Below are 8,214 nucleotides of genomic sequence, written 5' to 3' on the forward strand. Positions count from 1 at the left end.
TAACACAATACTCTTTAAAAAAAAAAGATGAATAGTTCTTGTGATAGTGACCATATAGAGCTCAAAATGCCACGTAACATACGTGTATAGCCTATATGTATTTCTATATACCCATTTTATCGTCGTAAAATACATTGATAGGGCGCGTCATTTGTATAAATTTAATAGTTAAATACTGTTAAATATCAGCGCAGTGTTCAAATGACTCAGCCCCGGGAAAGTTTTTCTTTATTCCTTATTCTTATTATATTATTTCGGTCTTCTTCTTTGGCTATCCGCATCATATGCTGTTAAGCAAATGGTACAGAAGTAATTCGGTCGGGGGCCCCCCTTATCATTCACCACCTTGTGTGCTGCTACAGCTCTGCTGCTGTTGGATATTTCGGCCTCATGTTTTTATATTATATAAGGTATGACTACTAGCTACATATGGATAATAATAGAGAAATACCTCGGAAAAAAGGCCCTCTCAACAAGGTTATATGTGGGAAAATGTCATATTTCATACACATTGTATAGCCTACGCAGTTTTATAAGCGTGTCAAAGATTTTTGTCGAACTATTATAATACGTGTAGGCCTACACGTTTTCCTGCTTTTGTGACCCACAGCATTTGGGTTATAAGCGACGAGGTGTCAGCACATTATAACCCGTCAATTTCGATATAGCCTACACAACAGAAAAGGATAGAATGGAACTGTTGGATGGATGAGTTGTACAAATGTTTTTTTTCGCAATTGATATTATTTCCTTTACGTGCTGTCCGTCTTATTACTGTACTGAATATGGAAGCCCTTTTCCGGAGGAAATCTCTGTGCTGGATAATAAGAGAGAGAACTCTTTTATAGAGGCATATCAATAGAGCATTGACGTGTGGGCGCTTGTATTAAATACAGCAGGGCCTAAAGCAGTTGGCAACGTCACCAGTTGCGGTCTGAAAAATATATAGGACTATCCGGCCAGTCCTACAGCAGCCACTCGGACAGCAGGCCAGAGAGGGAAGAAGAAAAATGACGAATGGGTTTTCTATATAGAAATATATAAAATATATAAGGGTGACGATTGAAAAGAAGCGACCGACAAGGGCGAACGAAGGAGGAGCACAGCCCATAGAAAAAGAGAGAAAATATAAAATACATAGAAGAAGAAAGAAAAGAGACATCTCATTTTGGCTGATATGCTTTTGCGGCTTGTCACTTGCATTGCAAAGTCACTCTACAACATTTCCAGGCATAGCCTACAATATATATAAATAGGCAGCGCATGATACGGATGGATATATGGCACAAAGCGGCCGGCCGCTTGCGCTGGGTTATTATAAATAAAATATGAAATGTGTGTGACGTAGGCGTCTCGTGTGCGAAAGCAAAAATCTCTCTATAATACATAAATATATATATATAACAAGAGCAGACCCAAAAAGTGTGTATGTGGCGTCGATGGCGTCATAAATCATCAATGGCACGCTGCCGTTGATAGCCGACCGTCGCTTGTATTTTGCCATACCAAGATAGTCTAGTACAACATAATGTGTAATATTGAACTCTTCTGCAGAGACTCGATATACAACCCCTCGATTTTTTGAAACGAAATTTTACAGTCTCCCCTTTTCTTTCGTGATATTTGGTTCAAATTGATTTATATTCATTTCCCCCTTTTTGGCTGCTGTCCCTGCTCCTATCTCTGTGTATACACCCCTGTACATAGGCTACACAATAGGAGTTCAACATAAAATACATAAATAGATATACACACAATGGATAAAAGATACAACATTGTATCGTGTACGCGCGGTCATTTCATTTTTTTAAAACCGCCAGCGAATTGAAATTTGATTTACAACACGCGACGTTATTTTAAATAAAATGTTTTTCTTTAGTTCTTTATACCCTCATGGCATCCATTATTCATTGGAGAGTATCTTTTTCCACTGTCTTATTTGCATCCAAATGGACGATATGACACCGATTGCCATTTGGCACTGCGAGGTCATCAATAGGCTTTCACATAATATCTTATGTATTTAAAAATTCAAATTTAATGTGAATGGTTAACAATGTTTAATGTGATAATAAAAAATTGGAGTCGCAACTGTTGGACTGTTGCCGAGGCCAATTCGTACCGCGTTCAGTACATCGGGACTCCCGAAATATGTGTTCTTTCGGTTTTGTAGGTCTGCTGTTTTTTTCACGCTTGAAGGCTGAATTAGGCTGTATTTAATTATATAAGAAATTGTGAAGAAAAAATTGACTTTCTCTATACTGAGAAACCCTATACAGATGATGTTCTTTTGTACACCTCATTTGCATTTCAAATGGACACTGTGACATTGTGATTGTCGTTTAGAGGTTGCCAAAAAATCGTATTTCGCTGTCGGGGCATCCCATTAAACAAATTGTTCGACTCGTTTCAAATAATATTTCGCCGACTATTGTAAGTCGATGAACCCCGAACAGATTGGCAGCAGCACACAAGTGGCTTCCAAGTGCGTTGAAAAAGCTATACAAGCGAACGGGGTCATCAAAAGGGGAACTGGTGACAATGGCCATCTTCAACTTTATGTGTTATAGGTAATGATTGATGCTGGTTTTTATTCGATTCACAAAAGAATCAACAGCAGCAGCAGTAGGAGGAAAAGGTCAAAGGGGTCCTGCTACTTTTTGGAGGTGTTCCGTTCCACCCTCTGATCCCCCTCCCATACAAATAACTATATAGGATAACACCTCCCCACTCTTTTATGGGCGAAAGAATGAAAGCCCAGGTGTTAAACTGATTGTCACTCCTGTGTACAGCACATATACAGAGACCCTAGATACTTATACTAAACGTCTCTTGTAGGGTCGTTATTTAAGCCATAGTCAGATATGAATAATATAACCCATTTGGTATTACTCGATTTTTGATTATTTGTTAAATCGATATCTTAAAAACAATTGGCTAATTAGAATAATAGTGTCGTCTGCTGTCGTTTAGTTTTCACAAATTCCGAAAGACACGCGAAGTTTCAGCTCTCAAATTTCAAGAAAAAAATAGATAAAAAACAGTGAATAATAACTATGGTGGACCAAACAATTACACAATAGCTTTTGGGTAAATGTGGCTGCACGAAAAATCAGCAAAAATGACAAAAATGTGGTCGTCCTATGAAACTTTGGTGTCGTGGGTCTCCATGATCTCCACTCGATGTTTTTTGGCGGGTAAATGCTACTAAGAATATAGAAATGCAATGATTGTGGGAGCTCATACTGAAGTACTCCTGTTCCAAATGTGTGCAATGTTATAGTTCCTGAGATTAGCATTTATATCATGTAATTCCCCTGTTGATGTGTGGCAGTTTTGTTTTTTGTAACCTCTTTCTTTTGTTTGCAGATTTTACGCCTGATGAGCCAGCCAACATAACCACATGCCAGTTTTGCTTGTGATACCTGTCGTCAGCAGCAAAACTAAGGATCATCACTTGGGTAATGATGTGTGTTACTTTTATTCAGAACTGTGACCTGCTAGATATTCTTATGATGCACAACTTTCAATGTAAATGCTACGTGGAAACATTCCATTCTCCCTATATTATAAATTAGGGTTCACTCGCTGTTTCATTTTAAACTATTCCTTAATTGCTGTTTCTATGTCAATATTTTTCGTAACCCATATTTTATTTTTCATTTAGGTACAGCATCTCATTCCATTGGAGAAACTACCCAGATGTCAATCAAGTTATGGATCTCTCCTTATCCCTTTTCTTTAAATGCCCTCGTGTATGCCCATGCGAGTGTGGGTGTATTCACGAGGACACCCTTTCAATTCCCTATCCCGGCTGGTGTAAGTCAACTCTTCAGAGGATGGATGGAGCAACTTTAAATGGATACCTGGCCGTTTTTCCCAGGCATAAAGGTAGGAAAACTGTCTCTCTATTCCTCCTTTTTTTGACTGTTTGGGGGGCGTTAATTATGAATCGTAACATTGTACGAAGTACGTTTATTCCTGATGAGCTAGGCGATTGACTGTAACTGTTTTCTCTTGACGTTTTTATTTTTTCCCATTCGGGGTTTATTCAAAGAAATCTCAATTGTCGAACGACTGCAAACCAGGCTTGTTTTTGTATCTCACAACTTTGTCTGTGTGTTAAACAATCCGATTCGAAAATATTTGAGCTTTTAAATACTTGAAGCAAAGTGCAAACAATTTTATGACCAAGAGTGACCTGCCACCACCACACTGGCACCTCCTCGTCTGTTGGTTGTATTAGCCAGACATGAATAACCCATTCTGTCCTCCAGAGTAGCTCCTTTATAGGGTCAAACACCTTTTTTACGTGATCAATAACGAGCGAAAAACCAAGTCAATGTACAGAAATGGTCTGGGACGGTTGACGACTTTCTCTTTTTGATGAAAATCGATTTCCTTCCTTCATTTTTCCTTTTATAAACAACAAAAAACTAAGAAAAACAAAAGAAGAGAAAACTGTTTTTGGCGCGAGCCCAAACTAGCCATGATCAGATTAAAAGATCTCTGCTGTAGAATATCCTTCCATTATTACAACAGCAGCAGCAGCTTTAACCCTAGACTCTTCTTCTTCTTATATATTTTTCCGTTTGTTGTTTCCTTTTTTTCTATTTCTTCATCTCTCCGGGTCGTTGAGTAATTCAAGACGGCCAAGGATTTTTGAGAACACGAGAAAGGCGGGTTTATAATAATAATAAGAGATATATTTTGTCCTCTCTCTCTTCTATTCTTTTTTTTTCTTTTTATCGCGTTTTACGTATATATCTATTTTATATTTATTCGTGGCGTAGCTTTTTCTTATTTCTAACGGCGCTCCTCTGGTTCCCCGAGCTGCTGAGCTTGACAACGTCTCCAATGGCCGATGCCAAAGATGCGACGCCGCCGTCGCTGGATGGCCGCGTGACTCTTTCGCGTGTTTTGTGCGGTCCCCATCGCACACATTAGCTCATGGGATGTATAGACTTGTGCTGCAACATCTAACGGCGATATCCAGCAAAGCAAACGACAATAAAAATCAAAAGAATATTAGCTCAGCAGGCCGTGGTGCCGTTGGCATCAGGATCACTAGTTCCCCCACCCAAGAAAAAGAATCCTGACGCAATACGTCGCTCGCTGGGGGACCCATGTGATATCGGGTCCTGATTTCAACTTTCGGCTCCCGCCAGCAGATATGATCTCGTTCATCATCGACTATAATGATCTCCTTTCTATATATATTTTGTGTACTGTTATATTTCTTTGATGGCCGCCCAGCACCGAGCTGATGTAGTGATGTATAACCTAGTCGGTTAGATGGTCTGTGTGTGCTCGTACAAGTTTCTCTCTGGTGACGATATCCTTTTGATTTTGACGTTCCCGTTTGTATTCAATCTTGGCGCAGACAAGAAGAAAAAAAATAAAAACGGAATCCTTCCATCTATCAGCTCCCGGTTCAATGGGAGAATGAGCAAAAAAAGGGATAGTATAGGGGGATATACACAAAATATGCCGTCCAGCAACCCTGCAGTGAGAGAACCCCCCGCTGAATCTATCCGACAATAGTTTTTCTATACCAACAGCTAGAGAGTGTATAGTATGTACAACCACCGAACCCTCCTACTTCTTCTTTCTTTCTCATGGCAAGCTCTCTTTGACAATGATTTCCGGACGGCGGCACTCTTCGACTAACATCCAGCCCAACAACATACACATTTAAAACTGATTTTTTAAAAGCAGCGCGTTTATTATTCTTTTCTCTTTTTCACCAAATCGACGTTGACTTTTGAGACTTGTTGGGAGAGAGACTCAATGTCTTTTATCTGGTCGATTGTTATTTCGAACAAGAAGGAAGATGGACTCAACGGATGAACGAGAAAGTAGGCTGCAAATAACCTTTGCGTTTGTGTCACTAAAGAAGGTTCAAACAATTGAGACGAGTGTATCGGCCGACCACTTTTCAACTAGATGAAAAGTATTAGGTTTACAAATGTCAGTGACATGATTAGTCTCAATTCAGACTCTGCTGCTACCACCAATTTGAACAGACCCGGAGTAGTAGCAGCAGCAGCTACCGGGTTGTAGGCTCCTTTGATAGAATGAATATGATTAGGCCTATATCTTTGGCTGGTTGATAAATCAAACTAGGGAAAAAAGCAGCAGCAGCAGTTGCTGCTGCTGTGGATGAGGACTACAAATATCTCTCTGGAGAGAAAAAAAGAGGCTCCCGGGGGTAAACGATAAAGAGACTATTAAAGCTGTCACTTTTGTGTTTGAATGTCGCTTTATTTATTTGCCTTTCGTGTGGAGAGAAAGAAAAAGAAGAAGAAGACGAAATTCAAGAAGAACGGCGACGTAATTTTCCCCCCTTCTTAAATAAAATAAAAATAAGAAAAAGCAACAGCAGCAGCAGAAGGCTATCCTGTTACGAATTAAAGGTAGAAAAAGAAGGAGCCAGCCAGCCAGCAGCAGATGGTCTTGATAATATTTTTCTTTTTTAAACGCACAAGTCAAGAAAGAAGTTTTTGGGGACCCGAAAGAGGAATGTCAGGATAAAGTAACACGGCAGCTATATACAGTCGCAAGTTTGTCTTGAATTTTTATTTTATTTTTCATTCCTTTTAAGAAAAAACCTCCCCCCTATTTATATGCATATTTCTCTCTTTTGGCCATTAATTAGTCACGGACGGACCGAAAGTGACTGTATATAGCTTCAGATATATGTACACCTTTTTTTTTTTATTTTTTTCGTTTTTGCTTCTGTGCAAGGGGAAATCTGTCACCTGCGACGGTGGGGCGTATATATATTTCCATAGAGCATAGGCTACAGCAGCATTCATAGACCGCATGTTTATTTATTTATACCCACCACCACCACTACTACATTTGTACAACATAATAGAACGCTGGCTCTTATTCAGATTTTCTTCTTCATTCGCATCCCTATACCCTCCTCTTATCATCATCTTTTCTTTGATTCAAATTCTTTTTTTTTTATTTAACAAATTCACCTGCTGTATTTCAAAGGTGCAACAACAGAGTCTATATATATACTTGGACGTTCTACTTGTATACAACTGCCTACTTTCATTAGGACAGTTTCAACCGGGGAGGTCCCATCATCAACGAATAATATTTCAATAGCAATTATGAACAAATTTTGATTTACAAAAAGGGGCTACCAACTTGGCAAAACATGGGAATAATTATTTAATCAGATACTATTTTGTAAGAAGAAAGAATTATTTGGAATTTTCGAAAAAATTATTTCTCTTCACAAGTTTGTTATTATGTTATTGCACCGGCCACTGCTGCTGCTGCTGTTTGTCGCCATATTGCTGGATCTATCGTCTATATACTCGCAGCTCAGCAGAGACCGCCGACTGGTCAAAGATATGGCCACAGCCAAATAAGAAAAAAAAATCTTTTTTCTTTCTTTCCTTTGATATATAAAAAGAAGCACACAAACCCGAGGTACTTTATGTGACACTTCTTTCCGTTGAAGAGCTCTCTCGAGAGAAACTCTTTTTTTCGTCCTTCTTTCTATTCTTTTGCCTTGGCTGCAAGACTGTATAGCCGCCGTCCAGTTAACATTACGACCGTGTGTACTGTAGCCCCTTGCTGCATTTTCCTCCCTTCTTTCGTGGGTTATTATATTCTGTGTAGTACTCGATAGAATATAAGGGCCCCAGTAAGAAAGAGGGGGGCTACTCTCTCTCTCTCCTCCATGGCCGACACGAAATTACGACTATTTGTATAACTCACGGGGGCCGACAAGTGTCGCAATAAAACTTATTCCCTCTCGCCATTATACACTCCTCTCCTCCTCCGGTCTCTCTCTATATCTTGTAATGCGCTATACGCGGTAGCGCTATATGATTGCGTCATCTAGGGCGATCGGCCAAGACGAATTTCGGGATCGATTCAACGTATTTTGGGGGTTTGGTAGAGACAAAAAATTCACCTGTCGAGTTTTTTGCCATTTGGTTTAGTTGTGCCAGAAGCAAAAGTCTGTAAGGTCTCTCTCGTAAATCCTGTACTACATCCTGCTAATGTTTTTGGGTATGCTACAGCTAGGCGATCATCGGAATAATGTTAGACTGTGAGTAACCTAAGCTGTTTGTATGACGATATGAACTCTTGACTGTCCCGTCTATATGTATATATTTTCTTGTCAGGATTATCCGCCATCAGCCGAGAGTCTATAATATTTTAGAATGCGATTCATAATATTTT

Source organism: Daphnia pulex, chromosome 9 (genome assembly GCF_021134715.1).
Source record: "Daphnia pulex isolate KAP4 chromosome 9, ASM2113471v1".
NCBI classification, from domain to species: Eukaryota; Metazoa; Arthropoda; class Branchiopoda; order Diplostraca; family Daphniidae; genus Daphnia; species Daphnia pulex.